Source organism: Schistocerca serialis, chromosome 3 (assembly GCF_023864345.2).
Source record: "Schistocerca serialis cubense isolate TAMUIC-IGC-003099 chromosome 3, iqSchSeri2.2, whole genome shotgun sequence".
NCBI lineage: Eukaryota > Metazoa > Arthropoda > Insecta > Orthoptera > Acrididae > Schistocerca > Schistocerca serialis.
The window spans coordinates 888,376,135-888,398,064 of record NC_064640.1 but is presented as its reverse complement, the minus strand read 5'-3'; the positions used below and the strand labels follow the sequence as shown (position 1 = coordinate 888,398,064).

The 21,930-nt window shown below is 41.5% G+C and overlaps 1 protein-coding gene and 1 pseudogene across 5 annotated transcripts in view; one reads left to right on the top strand and one right to left on the bottom strand.

Moving 5' to 3' along the window:
* Positions 1–21,930, bottom strand: part of LOC126471125 (transcription factor CP2) — a 941,484-nt gene that overhangs the window by 65,950 nt on the left and 853,604 nt on the right. The window lies entirely within an intron of this gene.
* Positions 12,222–12,339, top strand: LOC126471945 (5S ribosomal RNA; annotated as a pseudogene).

Sequence of the window (21,930 nt, the reverse complement as noted above, 5' to 3'; positions counted from 1 at the left end):
ACATTCACTATTATCAAAACACATCTGCAGGCAGTTGTATTACTTATTTCCCATGAAGGTCTCCTTTTTTCAGCAACTTTGTCCGAAAGAATTGTGTTGAATTAGCAAGAAGTCTTTAACCATTTGCTACATAATGAGGAGACTTCTTTGGAATTCCAGAAAACATTAGTCATAACCTTGCTGGAAAATGAAAGAGACTCCGTCTTTCTGGTGGAGGGTTACCGGTTTCAACCATCAGCTTTAACTGCCCTTTTGCTTCCAGCACGGAATAATTTGGATTCTTTAAAAAAAAAATGCTGAGACATTTCTTCGCCATTTACTTTGTTGTCAGCTTTCAAAAACTTATGCAAAAATCCCGAACAATTACATATTAATCTGAAATTAATGTATCCTCACTTTTGGTGAGCCGCGCGGGATTAGCGGAGCGGTCTAGGCGCTGCAGTCATGGACTGTGCGGCTGGTCCCGGCGGAGGTTCGAGTCCTCCCTCGGGCATGGGTGTGTGTCTTTGTCCTTAGGATAATTTAGGTTAAGTAGTGTGTAAGCTTAGGGACTAATGACCTTAGCAGTTAAGTCCCATAAGATTTCACACACACACCACACACACACACCACACACACACACACACCACACTTTTGGTGAGTCTGTAGGCCTACTGCGTCCGCTACTTCATACCCCTTTCACACGATGTCGTCCAGTACCATGTAATGCACTTCCTCTATATTTTTGCATTTAGTTACAGTTTTGAGAAGACCTTTATGTGGATTATTTCAAAAGAAGTAAGGCCAAGTTTGATTTCCTCTGCTTATTTCTTATCTGTTAAGAACGAAGGAAGAATTTCCTCATAAGCTTTCGTTTATTCTGGATGATCTTCCGTGAACGGTAAATCGTCCAGCAACTGTCATGATCGCACAATAGTCCAGTTTATACATTTCACACATACACACTCAACATGAATCATTTAAAAAGCCACATAAGCCAAACTTTTCCACAAACCAGGTAGACAGCTTACGTTAAATATCAAACGATGTGGAGCAACCACAAACGCATTGAAATGTATGATCGATGCTAAGCCGCACTCTGAGCGAGGTCAACGCGGCCATATAGTACAAGGTGTCCCGTGAGTGCGTGTTGTCACCAGAGCGAACTGTGTTCTCAGCAGCTCTTTGCTACATGGCGGCAGTATTTACTCATTCATTCATTCAGTCAGTTTCGACTGCTTGCACCTGCTACTCGCATCCAAGCTGTCGAGGCCACATGGACTCCGTGACGATAACCACCTTGTCGTTTCGTAACTGAAAGTTGTGAAAAAGTCGACAGCGGTAGCAATGCTAACATAGTTCGATGCTATCAACTTAGTTTCTTGTTTTTACTGATCAGTTAGTGGATAAGATATCCTACGGTTAACAAGAGGTGTAATTAATTTTTTCCGCAAGAAACTCGCACAAACACCAAGTATCATACTAATACCATTCTTGCTTGCAGAAAATGCTCTAAATGTAAAAATCATAGTAAACACTATGTTGTACGAAAACCTAAGTACGTGGTAGCTCCCAATGAAGTAATCAGCACGCTTCGATAAAGCAGCTTGTCTAAGAATGTTCAAATGGTTCATATAGCTCTGAGCACTATGTGGCTTAACATCTTAGGTCATCAGTCCACTAGAACTTAGAACTACTTGAACCTAACTAACCTAAGGACATCACACACATCCATGCCCGAGGCAGGATTCGAACCTGCGACCGCAGCGGTCGCGCGGTTCCAGACTAAAGCGCCTAGAACCGCTCGGCCACAACGGCCGGCCCTAAGAATGTTGTTGATTCCATTGATCTAGGACGAATAATTTCACAATGCTGCTTTAGTGTATGGAATGTTTACTAGACAGTAACTAACACACTAAGTGACATTAAGACAACACTCGTATTCCGGACGAGATGGCCGTGCTGTTCTAGGCGCTTCAGTCTGGAACCGCGTGACCGCTACGGTCGCAGGTTCGAATCCTGCCTCGGGCATGGATGTGTGTAATGTCCTTAGGTTAGTTAGGATTAAGTAGTTCTAAGTTCTAGGGGGCTGATGACCATAGATGTTAAGTCCCATAGTGCTCAGAGCCATTTGAACCATTTTGAATCGGACGAGAGGGGATCAAATTGGAGTTGACTATCTAGATTTAAGTTGGCAATTCTTTTCCGGAAACACTTCCGGCGAATATCTAGGTGGTTCCATAAATTAGGCCACAGACAGTTTCCTTCACCATCCTTGATCAAAGTGATCTGACATTTAGTCTCCGCTCAACACAACGTCGGCGGGGTGTTGCACACTAACCTTCTTCAGTAAAAGCTTCCGTAGACGCCCATACCAGTTTGTATCACAACTAAATTCGAAACTGTTACAATCAATCGATTAACCTCAACAAATTACCAACCTATTTTGTTCACACTGATTGGACACAACGCTGGTTCTATGCTTAACTACAGAGTGTACATATTTCTTTATTTAGCACGTAAAAATTTCGTTAAATGAAAAAGCTGGAATTCGCACAAAGTAATCAAAACTAGACAAGATTTGCACTACGTGATTTTCAGAGCAGTTTCAAAGCCCGTTACGAAAAGTACTCACAAAAATTATCTGTGCCGGCAACATATTATCTCCACCTGTAAACTGTTTGTATACTCTCGTTAGTAACAGACTGGTGGGAGGGAGGCAAACTTGACGCTGTTCACAGGCGTTGTGGTTGTGGTGGTGGTGGTGGTGGTGGTGGTGGTAGTATGTATAGGGCTCTTAACAGCGAGTTCATCAGCGTGATGTTCACAGGCGTTACGACGTACTAATGTTTGGAAGCCGATAATATTTTCTCTGCTACGCTATGTTTCGACATTTCAGAAAGAAGTTCTTGGCGACGCCATTAAAGTCGTCTTTTGGTATTTCAATGCAGTTACCCCTGACGAAGCAATACCAGCAAAGGAACAGAATTCTGTTCTCAACGTGGCATCAAGTTAACAAACCAATATGTACCGATAAGGTGAACTATTTCGGATTTTATGTCATGAGAAGCTGTATTACAGGAAGATTAAAAATCATTCCGAAATTTAGATATTTTTGTTCTGATTTGTGTGTATTTCATACCTGATGCATAAACAGATAAAAACAACACACACATTGTAAAGTAATCGTCAATTCGTGTATTCGGGAATACTTGTGTTGGCTTTGGATTAGAATGTTGTCGATGGAAAAATGTATAGCCCGATGGCGGCGAATTGTAATCGCACCCATGTGGAGAGTGAACTAACTAAAGACTATTTCCGCTTGGGAATATGTGTGAAGGCTAATTAATGGCTGCAGTAGCATAACTATGACGGACAGGAAGTAAGAATACGCTTTAACGTCCCGTCGATGACGAGTTCATTAAAGACGGAACTAGAGAAGGAAATCGCTCGTGCCCTTTCAAAGGAACCATACCGCCATTTGTCTTAGGCGATTGAGAGAAATTATGAAAATCCTACATGCAGGTGATCTGAACCGTCGTCCACCCGAAAACGGGTCGAGTGTTTTACCACTGCACCACCTCACTCGGCACAGTTGTTCTAATTCTGTAATGCTAATTTCTTGAAGTAAAACGGTATCAGAGTGCAATAATGAATTCCAAGATTTCTCATGCTACGAAAATGGTCGCACAACTGAGAAGCAGGACTGTTCGTTGCAAATTTCTTTGCAGGACGACCTATTTTTGTTGATACAGCAACGAATGGCTAAATATGGAACACTTGTCTACTGTTGCACGCAAAGCGTCATACACTCAGTTTCATCAGGGTTTTTTTCTCTTTTATCAACACGCAAAGAATAATAGATTGTGCACAAGTGAGTCTATTGTACCTCAGTTGCAGTTTGAAATGGAGTTAATAGGTTACGTAAGACTTGTATGCTCCCCCCGTACCACGAAAATGAAACAACGAACAATTGAGCAACGTTATGTAATGACATCCTGTGTCACTTCAAGGTAATGCAACGAAACATTCTCAAAACTGAAGCGGGCGGGCGAGGATATCACGTTCTGTCACGGTAGTCATGAGACAGGAAAGCATTTCTTCACCGACTTATTGTAAGACGAAACGCAATGGAGGAAGACCCTCAGCCATAAACGCTGACAGAAGTAACAGTAAATCGTAATAGTACAACGAAACTAGTCAAATACAGCTGACTGTCAACCAACTACCCAGTCAAATTCTGATAAATCTTGCACAGAATATTCTTGGAGTCGTACAGCAGTAAGGAAGTGGTTTAAGAGTGTAAAAGTTACTGTTGTAGATTCAAAGGGGGAAACGACACATTGGTTATGTTACAGCGTAAAGTCAAGCGCCGGCACGCCATTCGGAAACGATATAGAAGAGAAGGCGTCAGCCAATCGCACGCTGACCGACCTCTCTCCAGGACGACAATGCGACAGCAGCGGCCCCTATGCGAAGAGGATAAACGAAGCGCCAAAATGGCCGCGGCCCAGTTCTAGAGTAGCTTCAAGACTATTTCGCTTGTACTGTGTAGCATTGTCTATACGGAAGAAACTTGATCATTTCGTATGTCGGTCTTTGCTTGCGACACTTCTGTGTAATAGTCAAAGTTAAGTATTGCAAACTTTTTCTTTTTTGTAATAAAACCCATTAACATGAGTTGCTTGAATTTGGTTTAGCTATTCGAGAAAGCAGGTTTTCTAGACACCCCATATTTGACGACCTACATCTACATATATACTCCGCTAGCAGCCAAGCGGTGTGTGGCGGAGGGCACAATTCGCGCCAACGTCATATCCCCCCCCCCCCCCTCCCTTCTGTTCCACTCGCGGATCGCGGAGGGAAAAACGACTGTCTGACCGCCTCAGTACGAGCTCTTATTTCCCTTATCTTTGAATGGTGATCATTACGCGATTTGAAAGTTGGTGGTAATAATATATGCTCTACATCCTCGGTCAAGATCGGATTTCAGGATTTTGGTGAGCAGCCCCTTCTGTTTAGCGCGCCGTCTATGCAAGTGTGCCCCACTTCAAACTTTCTATGAGATTTGTAAACCAATCACGAATCTTGCCGCTCTTCTTTGGACCTTCTCAATCTCTTGAATCAGACCCAACTGGTAAGGGTCCCAAACAGACGAACAATACTCCAAGACTGGACGAACTAACGTCTTGTCAGATATTTCCTTTGTTGAAGGACTGCATCGCTTCAGGATTCTACCAATAACACACAGTCTAGAGTTCGCCTTACCCGTTACTTGTGTAATCTGATCATTCCATTTGAGATCATTACGAATAGTCACACCCAGATCCTTGACGGACGTTACCGCTTCCAAGGACTGGGCATTTATTTTGTACTCGTACGTTAACAGGGATTTTCGCCTTGTTATACGCAGTAGGTTACACTTGCTAATATTGAGTGATAACTGCCAGTCATTACACCACGCATTTATTTTCTGAAAATCCTCATAGATTGGTTCACAACTTTCGTGTGATACTACTTTCCTGTAGACTACAGCATCATCGACAAACAGTCTAAGGCCGCTGTCAGTACCATCAACCAGATCGTTTATGTAAATCGTAAAAAATCAGAGGACCTATTACGCTGCCCTGGGGCACACCTGAAGTTACGCTTGTTCCTGTTGAAGTCACCCCGGTCAGAACGACACACTGCTTCCTGTCTGTTAGAAAACTTTCTATCCAATCGCATATGTCATCGGATAGACCGTAAGCGCGCACTTTTTGTAGCAAGCGACAGTGCGGAACTGAGTCGACCGCCTTTCGAAATATGGCATCAACCTGGAAGCCGGTATCTAGAGCCTGTTGTATATCATGCACAAAGAGGGCCAGCTGTGTCTCGTATGACCGCTGTTTCCTAAGACCGTGCTGGTTTCTGCAGATGAGCTTCTCATAGTCTAGAAATGTCATTATGTCTGAACACAAAATATGTTCCATGATTCTACAACAAATCGATGTCAGTGAAATTGGCCGGTAATTATGTGCATCCGATTTTCTACCCCTTGTATAGATTGCTATGACCTGGGCCTTCTTCCAGTCCCGAGGAACTTTCCGCTGTTCCAGTGAACTCTGTTAGATGATGGATAAGAATGGTGCTATATTTGTAGCATAGTCAACATAAAATCTGGGCCAGATGCCTTCCTGGCGTCTAAGGATCTTAACTGTTTTACAATCCCAGATACACTAAACACTATGTCAGCCGTCCTTGCGTTTGTTCGATAATTGAAAGGGGGAATTGTGCTGCAGTCCCCTACCGTAAACGAGTTTTTGAAGGCTAGGTTTAGAATTTCGGCCTTATGTTTATCATCATCAGTTACGTTACCCGTACTGTCAGCAAGAGAAGGTGGCTGGCTCTGAGCACTATGGGACTTAAAATCTATGGTCATCAGTCCCCTAGAACTTAGAACTACTTAAACCTAACTAACCTAAGGACTTCACATAACACCCAGTCATCACGAGGCAGAGAAAATCCCTGACCCTGCCGGGAATCGAACCCGGGAACCCGGGCGTGGAAACGAGAACGCTACCGCACGACCGCGAGCTGCGGACAGCAAGAGAAGGTATTGAATTATTTGTAGCGTTCATAGATTTTACGTACGACCAAAATTTTTTGGGGTTACTTTGAGAATCTGCAGTTAAAATATTGCTTTCAAATTCGTTAAAATAATCCCTCATTGTCCTTCTGACAGCTGCTTTCATTTCGCATAATTTCTGTTTGTCACCGGGGCAGTGACTACGTTTAAAACGGCTGTGCAAAATTCTCTGCTTTCTCAGCAACTTCCTAATATGTTTGTTGTACCAAAGTGGATCCTTTCCCTCCACTATACTTTTGCTAGGCACATACTTGTCTAGCACATGGTAGACAATACCTTTAAATTCCGACCAAAGATACTCAATATCTTTGTGTCCCGCGGTGAATGTTTGGAGCTGACTATGAAGATATTCATTAATGACACTTTTATTTGCTTTCCCAAACAAGAAAACTCTACGCTGTTTTTTTTTTTTTTTTTTTTTTTTTTTTTTGCAACTTTCACTGACATAGAAGCCACAACAACATTATGCTACAGACACTTCGACAATTTACTAACATGAGATTAAGCATATTTAAATCCTTTGGAATGACCAGGCTGGATTTAACATGTTAAGAAACTGATCGTGTCTTAGGGAGAAGCACAGCTCAAATCTCCATCCGACCGTCCTGATTCTCATTTTTCTGCTGTTTCTCTTAATCACTTTGAGCCAACTTCAAGAAATTCCTTCAAAAAACCCAGAATGAGCCGAAGTGGCACTGTGGTTAAGAAATACAGCTCGCATTCTGGATTAGTTGGGTTCAAATGGCCGTCCGCCCATCCAGATTTAAGTTTTCCGTGTTTTATCTATATCGCTTAAGGCAAATAGCGGTGTGGTTCCGTTGTAAACGACATGGTCAATTTTCTTAACATCGTCATCGGCGGGGCGTTAAAGCACGATCATTTTCCCTCACTTCAAACAGCTCACAACCGTTTCCTCCCCACACTGATGTAGTGTTTCGTCTTTATTGACTTTGATGTTGACTGGATGTTTAATTTCTAATCTTGGATTCTTCTTGTGGTTTCAAAGCCGCTTTGTCCGTCTGACTCCAGTCTGCGCTACTTCTTAGTTTCTCTTGATAAATAATATTCAGTCTTCTCAGACATCTGGTAGATAAGGCCCCAGTGACAAAAAACCTGTTTCATTCAAAGGCTGGAGTCTTCTTTCAAAAGCAATAACGGTGATCCTCGTCGTTTATAACCTCACAGCTCGTTGCTACTAAATAGCTTCCGTTGTGTAGGTTCATTACCTTTAAAACAGTATCAAAGCCTATCCTTGCCTGGAGGGAGCAAGATTCATGTCCAGTCTCGGTACAAGATTCAATTACGTAACAGATGCAAGGAAAAAACCCAAAACGGGTGTACTTAGTAGCACTCTTTCTCTATGTCAATAAGAGTTGTGTATATTGTACTGTTTTGTAAGCAGCTCTTAAGAAAGGATCAGTCTAGAAGTCCCCTTTCCTTTGTCGCGACGTACGCCTAACGGAACTGATAACAAAAGCCAGCTATTCTTCTTGTTAAAAAAAGGAAAAGGAAAAACGAAAAAATTACATGCTGTAGCCTACGTTCGGCCTCTGGCACATACTTTCCAATGGTTGCACAACATTCTTGATCAAATAGTTTCTCATTAATTTCAAAACCACTCGACTGACCACTAACATTTTCAGGGTGTCAAAAACTTTTTGTACTTATGTAACAGAACAGAGGTACATGACTGCAATGGAATGCAAGTCAGTACGAAGTTTATACGGTACAATCATCAATTCCTACTCTCAAGGAATGCCTCTAGAAATTTCTCTTAGAAATCGTATTTGTTCAGTTTCATGTTACTTCTGTAACAGAACAAAGAAGTCGCTGTGAATTTTCTTGTCTGGAAGATAGGAAATTCTTTTATTTCTTTAAATTATGATTTGCTACAAATTCAGGATACTAATCGGCCAAGGCCGTAGACACAATAGATGACCTCTTTCAAACAAATGTCTATGCACTCGCTTGAGTAATTTACAGAAACTGAGGGAAATACACACTAGCATTACTGGGCCGGAATATGGCTCCGGTTCTTCCGTACGCGAGTCCTGCGTCTCAAAACGGCGCCACCTGGAGCTTAATGTAGACAGCGGCCGACTTCATGCAAGTAATCAACTTCTCAGCATTCGTGCTGGGGTACGCGCAGGCTTTCAAAACAGTCACAACAAAAGCAAGTCCTTCACAAGACATGTACTGTTTTACGTGTGAAAGGTCAACAAGCATATTTGTTGCAGCTACACTATGAACAACACGAGAAAGAATCGGTAAAAATCTCCACAGGCTTCCACATTTCGGTTAAATTATAAAATGCCGAGGATTGTTTCTCCTCCTCCCCCCACAAAGGGATGAAAACTTCGCACCAAAGCAAATACTGTAAAAGACCAACAGACACGATGCACTTTGTTCAAAATATCTTTACTGTTTCTCCCGCGAGTGCACTTGTTTCGCGAGCACCAAATTGTATACATACTAATTAGATACTCGATTTATGGTCACATTTACATTGAACCGGTACAACAGAAATTCTATGCTTTGTTAAGGTGGTCTGTAAGTGATGGTGATCCACCAAGAAAATACAGCTTTTCTCTTGAGATTTCTCAGACTATTTTGTTTCGCCAAATCTTTGCACCCTTCCTAGTAATCGTTTGGATAGTGAGCCAGTTGTGAGGTTTCACTGACACCAAAACTGTGAATTGCTAAGATTATTCAGAGGGAGATAAGACCATCAGAGACTGAACAGCAGCACTTGTGGATCGGGAAAGGACTTGGGATCGGCAATAAATTCGTCGCGCCTTTCTCATGAAGGAACAGATATAAAAGCAATATCGTTGTGACGGGACGAGTATTTGTGTCTGTCACTCTGTCACCATTTGTAGTTAAATATTTGTGGGTTGTCTACGCGGTTGTCACATTATATACTTGTTACAGAATATGAGTCATGTGGTAAGAACACATACCGTCACAAGTAAATGTGATGAATAGCGAGAGCAGGCGAGGTACCACACAGACGTCTCACAGAAATGAAAACAACAAATAAACGGGCGTGAACTATGTTGCAATAAAGGAATACAAATGTCAAAAACGTCAAAAACATATGTTTTGACAGAGCACAGAGAAAATGTGTGATTGTGAAACTGTTGCGATCATTTGTTGCAGCTTATGTGACGAACTATTACGTTTTCATTTCTTTGGGAATATTCACGTTCATACGAACACCTAAATCGGGCAAGGAGACATATGTCACTCACTCCCCAGGCGTACAAATTAGGTGCGTCGATAAGAGATTCCTATCATATGACACATGTACTGTCATTAATGCCTTGTATGACACACCAGAGGTGTTTTCCGGTGGAGAATTCTGTTGACTAGACGCCTTGCATCAAACGTTTGCGGTTCCCATTCGAAAGCCACTACCTTTCGTCTGATAATAGAGTAGTTGTGCAGAATAAACTTTCATTATACGAGGTGCATTCAAGTTCTAAGGCCTCCGATTTTTTTTCTAATTAACTACTCACCCGAAATCGATGAAACTGGCGTTACTTCTCGACGTAATCGCCCTGCAGACGTACACATTTTTCACAACACTGACGCCATGATTCCATGGCAGCGGCGAAGGCTTCTTTAGGAGTCTGTTTTGACCACTGGAAAATCGCTGAGGCAATAGCAGCACGGCTGGTGAATGTGCGGCCACGGAGAGTGTCTTTCATTGTTGGAAAAAGCCAAAAGTCACTAGGAGCCAGGTCAGGTGAGTAGGGAGCATGAGGAATCACTTTAAAGTTGTTATCACGAAGAAACTGTTGCGTAACGTTAGCTCGATGTGCCGGTGCGTTGTCTTGGTGAAACAGCACACGCGCAGCCCTTCCCGGACGTTTTTGTTGCAGTGCAGGAAGGAATTTGTTCTTCAAAACATTTTCGTAGGATGCACCTGTTACCACAGTGCCCTTTCGAACGCAATGGGTAATGATTACGCCCTCGCTGTCCCAGAACATGGACACCATCACTTTTCAGCACTGGCAGTTACCCGAAATTTTTTTGGTGGCGGTGAATCTGTGTGCTTCCATTGAGCTGACTGGCGCTTTGTTTCTGGACTGAAAAATGGCATCCACGTCTCATCCATTGTCACAACCGACGAAAAGAAAGTCCCTTTCATGCTGTCATTGCGCGTCAACATTGCTTGGCAACATGCCACATGGGCAGCCATGTGGTCGTCCGTCAGCATTCGTGGCACCCACCTGTATGACACTTCTCGCATTTTCAGGTCGTCATGCAGGATTGTGTGCACAGAACCCACAGAAATGCCAACTCTGGAGGCGATCTGTTCAACAGTCATTCGGCGATCCCCCAAAACAATTCTCTCCACTTTCTCGATCATGTCGTCAGACCGGCTTGTGCGAGCCCGAGGTTGTTTCGGTTTGTTGTCACACAATGTTCTGCCTTCATTAAAGTGTCACACCCACGAACGCACTTTTGACACATCCATAACTCCATCACCACATGTCTCCTTCAACTGTTGATGAATTTCAATTGGTTTCACACCACGCAAATTCAGAAAACGAATGATTGCACATTGTTCAAGTAAGGAAAACGTCGCCATTTTAAGTATTTAAAACAGTTCTCACTGTCGCCGCTGGCGGTAAAATTCCATCTGTCATACGGTGCTGCCGTCTCTGGGACGTATTGACAATGAACGCGGCCTCATTTTAAAACAATGTGCATGTTTCTATCTCTTTCCAGTCCTTCGGAGGCCTGCACCTCGTAGGTTCCTTCCTTAGACCTTGCTGTGTGGCTGAGCGGTTCTAGGCGCTTCAGTCTGGAACCGCGCAACCGCTACGGTCACAGGTTTGAATCCTGCCTCGGGCATGGATGTGTGTGATGTCCTTGGGTTAGTTAGGTTTAAGTAGTGCTCAGTTCTAGGTGACTGATGACCACAGATGTTAAGTCCCATAGTGCTCAGAGCCAACTTGGACATCGCTGTTGCAAATGGACGTTACACCACGACACAGATACAAATTTGGCTACAGTGAACAGCGAGGAAAAAAAAGACACGAGGGAGCTTTGACCACGGCTTGCCCACTCTGCGGTCCAACACCGTGGTGACCACTTAGCCACGACGCCGTGACTACCAGATTGCTCTATGTTGCCTTTTTTTGTGCTTGGACTGTTCCCTGTTTCTATTTCATTTTTTTCCACATTTCAGTACACCTCCTTCCTGTTTTCATGCTTGATCTGTGTTCAGTTTTTGATGGGCTGTCCACTGGGCCCTCAATCCACTAAACCTGAGGAGGGTGGGATGGGGTGTTACCTTTGTAAGGAAGGCAAGTCGCGCGAGTGTGAAGTGTGTAAACTTTGTTCTGTGTGTGATCCTATTTTAACTATTTATGTATCGTATATTCTGAGGCGTAAAGTGAGAGGGGCGGTAGTGGGTGGTTGGGTGGGTGGGTGGGTGGGTGGGTGGGTTGGGGTGGGAGGGAGTGAGAGACCAGCTCATCTGTCTAAGCGAGCGTGGAAAACTGCCTAACAACTGTCCCGCAAGCTAGCGCACTTCGCTTTACGCTGTGAGTCTGCCGTGGGGACTATTTACTCTCAATTTAAATTTAGGTATGTACTTAGTGCCAACGGCCTTGCCGCAGTGGTAGCACCGGATCTCGTCAGATCACCGAAGTTAAGCGCTGTCGGGCTGGGCTAGCACTTGGATGGGTGACCATCCAGTCTGTCCAGTGCTGTTGGCAAGTGGGGTGCACTCAGCTCTTGTGAGGCAAACTGAGGAGCTACGTGACTGAGAAGTAGCGGCTCCGGTCACGAAAACTGACAACGGCCGGGAGAGTGGTGTGCCTACCACATGCCCCTCCATATCAGCATCCAGTGATACCTGTGGGTTGAGGATGACACGGCGGCCGGTCGGTGCCGTTGGGCCTTCATGGCCTGTTCGGACGGAGTTTAGTTGATGTGCTATTTCTTTCTAACTACTTGGAACATTTCTCTTACTTTACCTTGCACCTTATAATCGCGTCTTCTTCTTTACCAACCAATTCGCTTGTTCGATAACTTATTTCCCTACTTCTCACATGCCTAGTTCTGTATCTCTCTATTATTTCAGATATTAATTTGAATCAAAATATTCAAAGCTTTAATGACTCTCCCAGTTTTTTTTATAATCACTCTTCTGACGGGTTTGATGAGACCTGCCACTAATTCCTCTCCTGTGCCAACCTCTTCAAGTCACAAAATGTATTTAACAGTATTACATCACTACTGGTACACTGCTAATATTCCACATTTTGCATTTAATTTTACATGCTGTTTCAAAGTTTCCAATAATCCATAATTCCTTAATCGATTTTCTAACGTGATGTTTAATTACTTTCTCACGAAAATCATTTTCGGATGCAGACAAACTTATGCATAGTACATTTACTTTATAATCGTAATTCATATCAGGATGAAATTAATTATAGCGAACACTGCAGTACAATTAATTAGTTTCAATCCCTTTTACGATGATGATGTAGCCTCATGCTTCTTGAGAGAGCGTTGGGGAACGATGCGGGAGACCCGCACCGCTGTACTAGGCAAGGTCCTAATGGAAGTGGTTTGCCGTTGCCTTCCTCCGACCGTAGTGGGGATGAATAATAATGATTAAGACTGTTGTGTCTAGACAAGACAGCCTAGACACAATGAGAGGAAACCGAAAGGCACGCGCTAAGCCAAAGCAGGGTGCGTGAGGTCTGAAACAGGATACGTTATGAATGCTATAAAGAAAAGTACGTAGCTTTTGGAATACTTAACTTTAATCCATCCTTTTGGTACATCTGGAGATTGTGGCGATACAAGTGAGACTCTTTAGATACATGCAATGTTACTAATGGCGCCTTGCTAGGTCGTAGCCATTGACTTAGCTGAAGGCTATTCTAACTATTGGCTCGGCTAATGAGCAATGCTTCGTCCATGTAGTCGCTAGCAAAGTCGTCCGTACAACTGGGGCGAGTGCTAGTCCGTATCTCGAGACCTGCCTTGTGGTGGCGCTCGGTCTGCGATCACACAGTGGCGACACGCGGGTCCGACATGTACTAATGGACCGCGGCCGATTTAAAGCTACCACCTAGCAAGTGTGGTGTCTGGCGGTGACACCACAAAGACAATACGACGACACCCAGTCATCTCGGGGTAGGTGAAAATCCCTGATCCCGCTCTAGGGAAGCAAGAACGCTACCGCGAGACCACGAGCTGCGGACAATCCCTTTTAAGGCACTGTTGAAATTTTGTGTGCATCCATTTATTTGGTTTGACTGATTACCGTTGTGACATCCATTCACAGCAAAGTCAACACTGATCAGATTACTGTTATCTCGGGCTACTGATGCGTTATCTATTGAGATATTACACTTTTAACATCTTAGTAGAGAAATTACGAGAAAACACCAGAGTGTAAACAGGTACTTGAATCAGGCAACATTTTATATTAAAGGTCTCAGAATCTGTCTCAAGGGTTCTTCCTGACTAACAAACACACACACACACACACACACACACACACAGGTCACTCACTAAAAGGACAGTCTTCTCACTTAACAGAACCAGAATACATGGTTAAATTCCAACAGTTCCTGTACTTGTGGAATTGGTTGGTCATCTCAATAGCTTCCTCAGAGCTGATATTGGGACTGTTAGTTCCGATACGTCAATGAAAGAATCAAGGTACACTCTTCACATCCTTTAGGCTACTAAGTTAATTAATCTTTATCGTCATGCCGTTATTAGCTATTCATATTAACAACTGCATCGCACCTTTAACCGTATTTTTTTTTTTTTTTTTTTTTTTACATTTCGCCATGTTACTGCTAGCAGTACAACTTGCCATCCTTTTAAGTTGTCATTCCAAACTTCATTAATTCTTTGGCTGCTACAGTTAGTCCCACTCAGTAATTCGATTTCGTATTTCATATTTCATTGATGCTTCAATGAGTAATGTGTTCATAAAACCGTATCAGTCACGTCCTGATTTTTATTTATCGATCTATAATCTGTCTCAAGCCAGTCCGGCCGATATCCGGATGAATCTGCTTAACCTATGATTGCAGTTTGTCTGTATATCAAATTCACTTAGTTTGTGCCCTTTCCTATTATGAAAACGAAAAATTACAACGTAGGTAGTTTTATCGAAATCTGACTGTCATAAAATAATTAAAATTTCGTGGTTTCGTACTTGAGATCGAATTTACTGTGCTGTAGCTTACAGTCAGAACATGCATGCTAATGATTTAAGACACTGAAATTATCAACTGCAATTCATCCAATGATGACTGCAGCTAAGCGGTTTCATAATAGGAAAGGGCATAAACCATGTAATATATGACATGCAAAAAAATAACTGCCACCGTTGGTTAAGCAGATTCGTCTGAAGATGCTGTAGACTTTCAACCGGTTTTGGGGCGATAATTAAAAAAGAAAACTATTCCATACTGAAAATGACACCCTCACCAAGGAGAAGGGTTGACGCTTCAATTAGTATGCGGTTGATAAGGAAGCCTTATAACCAAAGTGTGCTCTATTTAACAGTGTTTCCTTACTAATGCACCATTAGGTGTATTTTCCTTGTTCCTAATTTCTTCTTGACCTGTCGTCCCACCGGTTACAGTTTTTAGACAAGCTACGGTCGCAGGTTCGAATCCTGCCTCGGGCATGGATGTTTGTGATGTCCTTAGGTTAGTTAGGTTTAACTAGTTCTAAGTTCTAGGGGACTAATGACCTCAGCAGTTGAGTCCCATAGTGCTCAGAGCCATTTTTTGAGACAAAAAAAGGCCATTCTATTATTCTATCTCACTAAACAAGCCATGATTTCAAGCGAAAGCACTGCTATGCTCCAAGAGAGAACTATCTGGGCGAAAGAAAACTCAACTGTGTCATGGAGTCTCAGGTTTACAGAAACACCCAAGCTTGCACACTCTTATAAGTTAAAACATACTGCAGCGTACCACTGAGCTACGTAAATATATGAAAATAGCGAGATTTCACTGAAAATAACGGGCAAACCTTTCACACAACCTTCACCAAGTTAGGATTGACTTCTGCTGACAAACCATCCAACACACCACAGGACAACGTTTTAAAAGTCGCGTGAACTAAAGTATTGATCTGATCAAGTAGACACCTGACTTTACTATTACTCAGTAACATGCACCAACAGAAAATAAGCAAAGCTCTGTTAATTTCAACGCCATCTCTGTGACAGACCGTGAACTTTTCAATTCGCCCTCGTATAGACTGCGAGCGTCCGGCTTTGCCGTCTGGACCAGTCCATACTATCCGGTACGCACCGGGTTTGCGTTTAGCCACGCTAGGTGGCTCGTACATTTATCCACTTTGCGCAGTCTGGTTCGCGTTGTCACCGGGAGAGGTAGTAATACAGTAGCTGAAATTCTCGCCGATCGATGACATGTAAACTATTGCTTATGTAGACAGTCAGCGTGGCTCTTCATTGTTTCTGCTCTCGCATATTGTCATGCAAATGTTTGAGTTTTTTCCTTGCTGTGTACGAGTCGGTAACACGTAACAGATTTTCAAGTTTTAAGGCATTCCACCAGCACAAATTTTGTAAGGACTAAGTGTAATAGCCAGACAATGATATCTTTATGTTAATGTCCGCGTGTAAATGAGGTGTCACTATACAGCAGTATTCCATTTCCACAGCGAATGTCTCCAGGCAACAACCATACTCGTGTCACACGGTACTTTGGCACGTTGGGGAATATTTAGATGGCATTCAAGTACAGAAGATCGGACGCCTAAATCCAGCGACCTGCTTCTTCACGTCTAGGCAACACTGAACTGTGACTGCAAGAAGCAAACTGGGAAGACAGAGGTCGCCATTTTACAACTGTAATCGTGTGAGTACCGCTTTTTAAGATCATTATTTAGACAGATCAGTTGGCTTGTTTTTCTTTTCCCTTTTTTCTACTTAAGAGGAAGATATGCAGTATGAAATTTCTATTGAGTTTATCCATTATCTGCATACAGAATTATTGGCAACTTATTTTTGTATTTCATAACGTTCGTAGTTAATAGATTCAGTTCGTAACGTTAATTTCTCACTTGTGGCGATAGCTCGCTGAACTGCTTGTAGCATTGGTGAGATTCATTTGTAACGGTCTTAATGCTCGCGATACTGCAGTCACAAACTATATGAAAGGACTATGTCCGCGAGCTTCTGTAGATACAGAAGTTCTTCAGAAATTACTGCAAGTAGTCGGTTTTTGTGATAGTAGAATTTTTATTTTTTCATTGGCTGTTTTATCCAATCAGCTGGCCCAGTTATTAGTATTCATTCATAGCTATGTGGTGGTGTTTGTGTGGAATTACTTGATTCAGTAAGATTATTCCTTGTGCACAAATCACTTTATAAAACACTGTTTATGTTTGCCAGTTATGTTAATTAACCACCAGTACACACATTTCGGCACATTCAACAACTCCCATAATGTTTTCCAAGTTGATTTGTGCACCAGGATGGAATCACATAACTCTACAAAACAGCCCCCACAATGCTGTGAATGAATATTAGGAACTGTACAATCTGATGGTGAGTCATAAGGTGACTTGAAACCTATAACGGAAAAAAATACCATCCATCACAAACGTCCATAACGGATAAAAGTTTTCTTCTGTGCAGTTCATTCTCGATTAGATAGCAAAAGCAAACGGGGGAAAATTAAATATTAAAATGCCAGGAGAGTGGACAACAGTACCAGTTAAGACCCACAAATGAAAGTTGCCCGAAAGTAATTGAATGTTCTCGCAAAAGACACGGCAAAATCTTTTTTCTGTACTTCCTCTCGGTCGTGCGTTTGTTAGTGAAAAGTACACAGTGATGAAACCAAGCTTCCAGATGGTAACAAAGTAAGCATTGTCCTCCATTCTCATTATGCGTCCACACCACTAAAGTCTACTACTGCCTTACCAGCATTTATATTAACACTAACTTCCTACCTAATCATCAGTATTCGGATGCGTCGTTCCAATGAATTTCCTTTCGGATGATTTCCTTTTCAATTTGTTTCCATTTATAAAAGCAAACAATTAGAACATATACATAGTTACTGTATACAAATACTTTTAGTTTGTGAATTATTTAACTATACCAACGAAGTTTTCTTTTAATGACTGTCTTGTTGAGTCTTATTTCGTACAGTTCCTCTTTGGTACGACTCGCTCAATATATTAGTGGATTAACACTATCCTAGTTGTATGCTGAACAATATTGAAGTGTTGTCACTTTCTAACTGTTGAGTCCTCTCATATAGGCTTACCTCTTCTACGTTCTGAATTGCTGCCTACACCAAAACATCGTCTATAAATGTAAGGGTACATTACACTTAATCATTACCCTTCAAAAGTCCAATTGTCGTTCGTTACTACACTACAGTTTAGACTGGTCTAGCTATATGCTTAAATAACGGTGACAGTAACAATTTGTCCATTTTATTTGGACTGTTTAGCTCCGTGGTCGTGAATAATGATATTTTACTATAAAAATATAGCGACCAGCAAATTTTTCTATAATGCGTTTTATTTATTCCAATATGCATTTCGGGTTTGCACCCATCTTCAGCTGGCAAATTACATGTATCTTCAGTTTCTACAGTGGTACAATATCGACAGCAGTTTGGATGCTGCAGCTGGCCTGTGCAAAAGCAACGATTCCAATCATTTACTTCAATTTCGCGAGTTTAAAGTTACGCACTATCAGTTGTTCATTTTACTTACATTCTCCTCTCCTTGTTTTTTCTTGGCCTTCCTTCTTTTTTGTAACAGCACAAACACTTTTTGTCTCGTATTTTACACAGGCGCACTACGTTATCCGCCATGTTGTCGACTGACAGTTTTGTTTACATACATCAGGAATATACACATTTAACTGCAACTCATGTCCAAAAACATACATAGGCCAAACAGGTAGAAACTTCAACATACGTTTTCGAGAACACATGGATGCTCTTCGTTTAAAAAACTTAAATAAATCCACATTTGCCCAACATGTAACAGAACAACATCAAGTAACAGACATATCCCATAACCTACAAGTTCTCCACCTAGCCAACAAAGGAAAAAGAATGATCCTCCTATAAGAAATCGAAATTTATTCACATAAACATGCATCCCCTTCTGACATATTTAACGACCAAACAGAGTTACCAAACCGAATATTTCTGAACAACTTCCACACACTACTTATCAAACCACTTACTAAGCACAATCAAGAAATAACATAATCTAATATAAACCCAACAAATGCATGTAACAATATACAACATAAAAATCTTAATTCTATCTTTGTTATTTGTAAATTTATGAATTACTGCTTTGTATAAATGTGTTATGTTAGTTTATTATCTTCAATACTGCCTAAGTAACAAAAAACACTTAGTATACATCGTACTTAGAATACTTCTATCACCCAAGTCAATGTTTAGTAAACAGTAGCTTAGCTAGAACCTCAAAACTTTCGTAAAATATAACTCTCTCCGTAGATAAATTGCTTGTATGTAAACAAAACTGTCAGTCGACAACATGGCGGATAACGTAGTGCGCCTGTGTAAAATACGTGACAAAAAGTGTTTGTGCTGTTACAAAAAAAAAAAAGGCCAAGAAAAAACAAGGAGAGGAGAATGTAAGTAAAATGAACAACTGATAGTGCGTAACTTTAAACTCGCGAAATTGAAGTAAATGATTGGAATCGTTGCTTTTGCACAGGCCAGCTGCAGCATCCAAACTGCTGTCGATATTGTACCACTGTAGAAACTGAAGATACATGTAATTTGCCAGCTGAAGATGGGTGCAAATCCGAAATGCATATTGGCATAAATAAAACGCATTAAAAAAAGTGGCTCGTCGCTGTATTTTACAGCAAAAAAAGGTGATAGTTTCTGTAATTTTGGAAAAAGTGAACAAATATCCGCATTCATTACCTGGAAAAGTTTGCAGCCATTACTGAAACACTACAGAGATGCAGCCGACCACGGAGTGAAACAGCAACTAAACTACAGCTGTGGAAGCTCACTTCCGAAGGCAGTGTACCTTCCTCAAAACAGTAGCGTTTCCAGGTAACCATCAAGAAACCTTCAATGGCACAAAGTTATCAAGGCACTAAAAATGCCTCACGACCAGCAGCGAAGTGCCTTGAGCACAATACCAAGAATTTTTCTGGCCCAGGTTAGAGAGACGATAACACACAAACGAGACGGAGCGTTATTGCGTGCGACAAGTAATGTCTCCCAGTCTGGTGGACTACCGTTCCCCTTGCAAAGCGAAAGACGTAACTTTCCGCTCGCAAGCACGCTCTGTCAGCGAAAAGGCCAGCTTTACCCTGCTTTCCTCAGATATCGGTGGCTGCCACTCGACGATGCGAATAACGGCGCGAAGCAAATACGGATTAGCTGTGCGAAATGACTTTAGATGGCATTTTATCACTAAAATCACGTAAAATTAGCTTCATCTATACGAGCTTTGATGATAAAGCATCTGATACACAATAAAACAAGTCATATATGTGGTGAAAAACCATTGTGAACAGTATTAAAACTGGAATCCCGTCGATTGTTCAGAAGGTCAAAGTAATGAACTGAAGTAGTAAAACACGTCCGATGCAACTGATCAAGTGTTTATAAACAAGCTCCAGATTATTCGAATTAATGGGGACCCGAGACTGCACTAATAAACGAGAGAGAATCCTAAATACACGCGTTTAACAGAAATTGCTATTTACTGTGTTATGCATGCTATACGTAACATTTGAGAACCCCCTACATTACTTACGCGCTGTTTGTCCGAAACTGACAACTTATTTACAAAATTATACTTAAAACACATTACGTTTCATATCTCTAACTATGAGTTCACTTTCTATTTCTGTTTTTCATTTACTTACTTCCTGGCGACGATTCTCCTTTTCCAGTGTGTCAAACTGTCGCTATATACTTATGAATTTTACCTACATATTCTAATAACAGATTAACGCCTTTCAGTGCTTCGGCGTGCGTGATATCTGGTTTCTCGATGGTCTCGTCTTCGTTCTCCTCTTCTATTGAACACTCTTTTTCACTGTTTCGCGTCACTTTAGCTGCTCAAATCCAGGTTCACAGACGTAGTAGCTATTCAAACATTCGCCGTTGGTTTCGTCACCCACGTCTTCACAACCAGAAATTTAATTCCCTAGATCGGTCAGAGGAGTACCAGTATCGCATTCCCCCATAACTATAACCGAACAAGGTGGCGCAGTGGTTAGCAAACAAGACTCGCATTCGGGAGGACGACGATTCAAATCCCCATCCGGCCATCCAGATTTAGGTTTTTCGCTTAATCGCTTAAGGCACATGTTGAGATGGTTCCTTTGAAAGGACAGCTGATTTCCTTTCCCCATGCTCCCCTAATCCGAGAGTGATGGCATTTGTCTGTAATGATCGGACGTTAAGGGGAGTTATAATGGAAATTTTTTTTCACATTCTCGGATTTTTATCTCATTATAAAATTTGCAACTTTACGAGTAAAATTATATATATATATATATATATATATATATATATATATATATATATAAAACTTATAAATTCACATGGGATGTATTTTAGTTTGTAAGTATAATCTACACTGGTTGAAAGTGTTAAAATTTTTACGTGCGTTACTTCAAGATCTAATAAAAATCGGTAATTTTTTATATAGAAGGCTGTGGATTGCTGTGTTATAAAGGTTAAATTACGTGTTTGTATTGGTAACTCTGTCAAGAACAGTATCGTATCGTCTCATAGTATAAACACGCGTTGTATGCTAACATTTTTCCGAAGAAAAGTGTCGAATAGATTGGTAATCTCACAAAAAGTAAAGTATGACGCCAAAACGAAATGTTTTTAAGAAACGTGGGTTTCATGGTAATAGATTTTCAAATAATGGGAAACATGCTGTTCATGGCATGTGAAGTTACAGACAATGAAATACAAGGAAAGTCGTCAGTATCTACAGAAACACCCATTAGTGCTTCGAAGATTAAAATAAAAAAGTTGTGAGACAGTTTTCTCAAACGAAAGTTATGTAAATGGTAGGTTAGGTTATATTCTGATAGATTTACACATCCTAACAAGGGTGTTAGGTGAATGTGTGTGTGTTGTAAAATATGTGGAGGGCCAGTTTACATGAAGACAGTGAGGTATCAAATGGACTAGCCAGGAAACTTATTAACTGTGCCAGTTGTAAATATGCTCATACATTTTAGAATTATGATAACTGTAAAGATAATTATTTTAGGTGGTTTTATGAATTGAGAGCTATTGGCA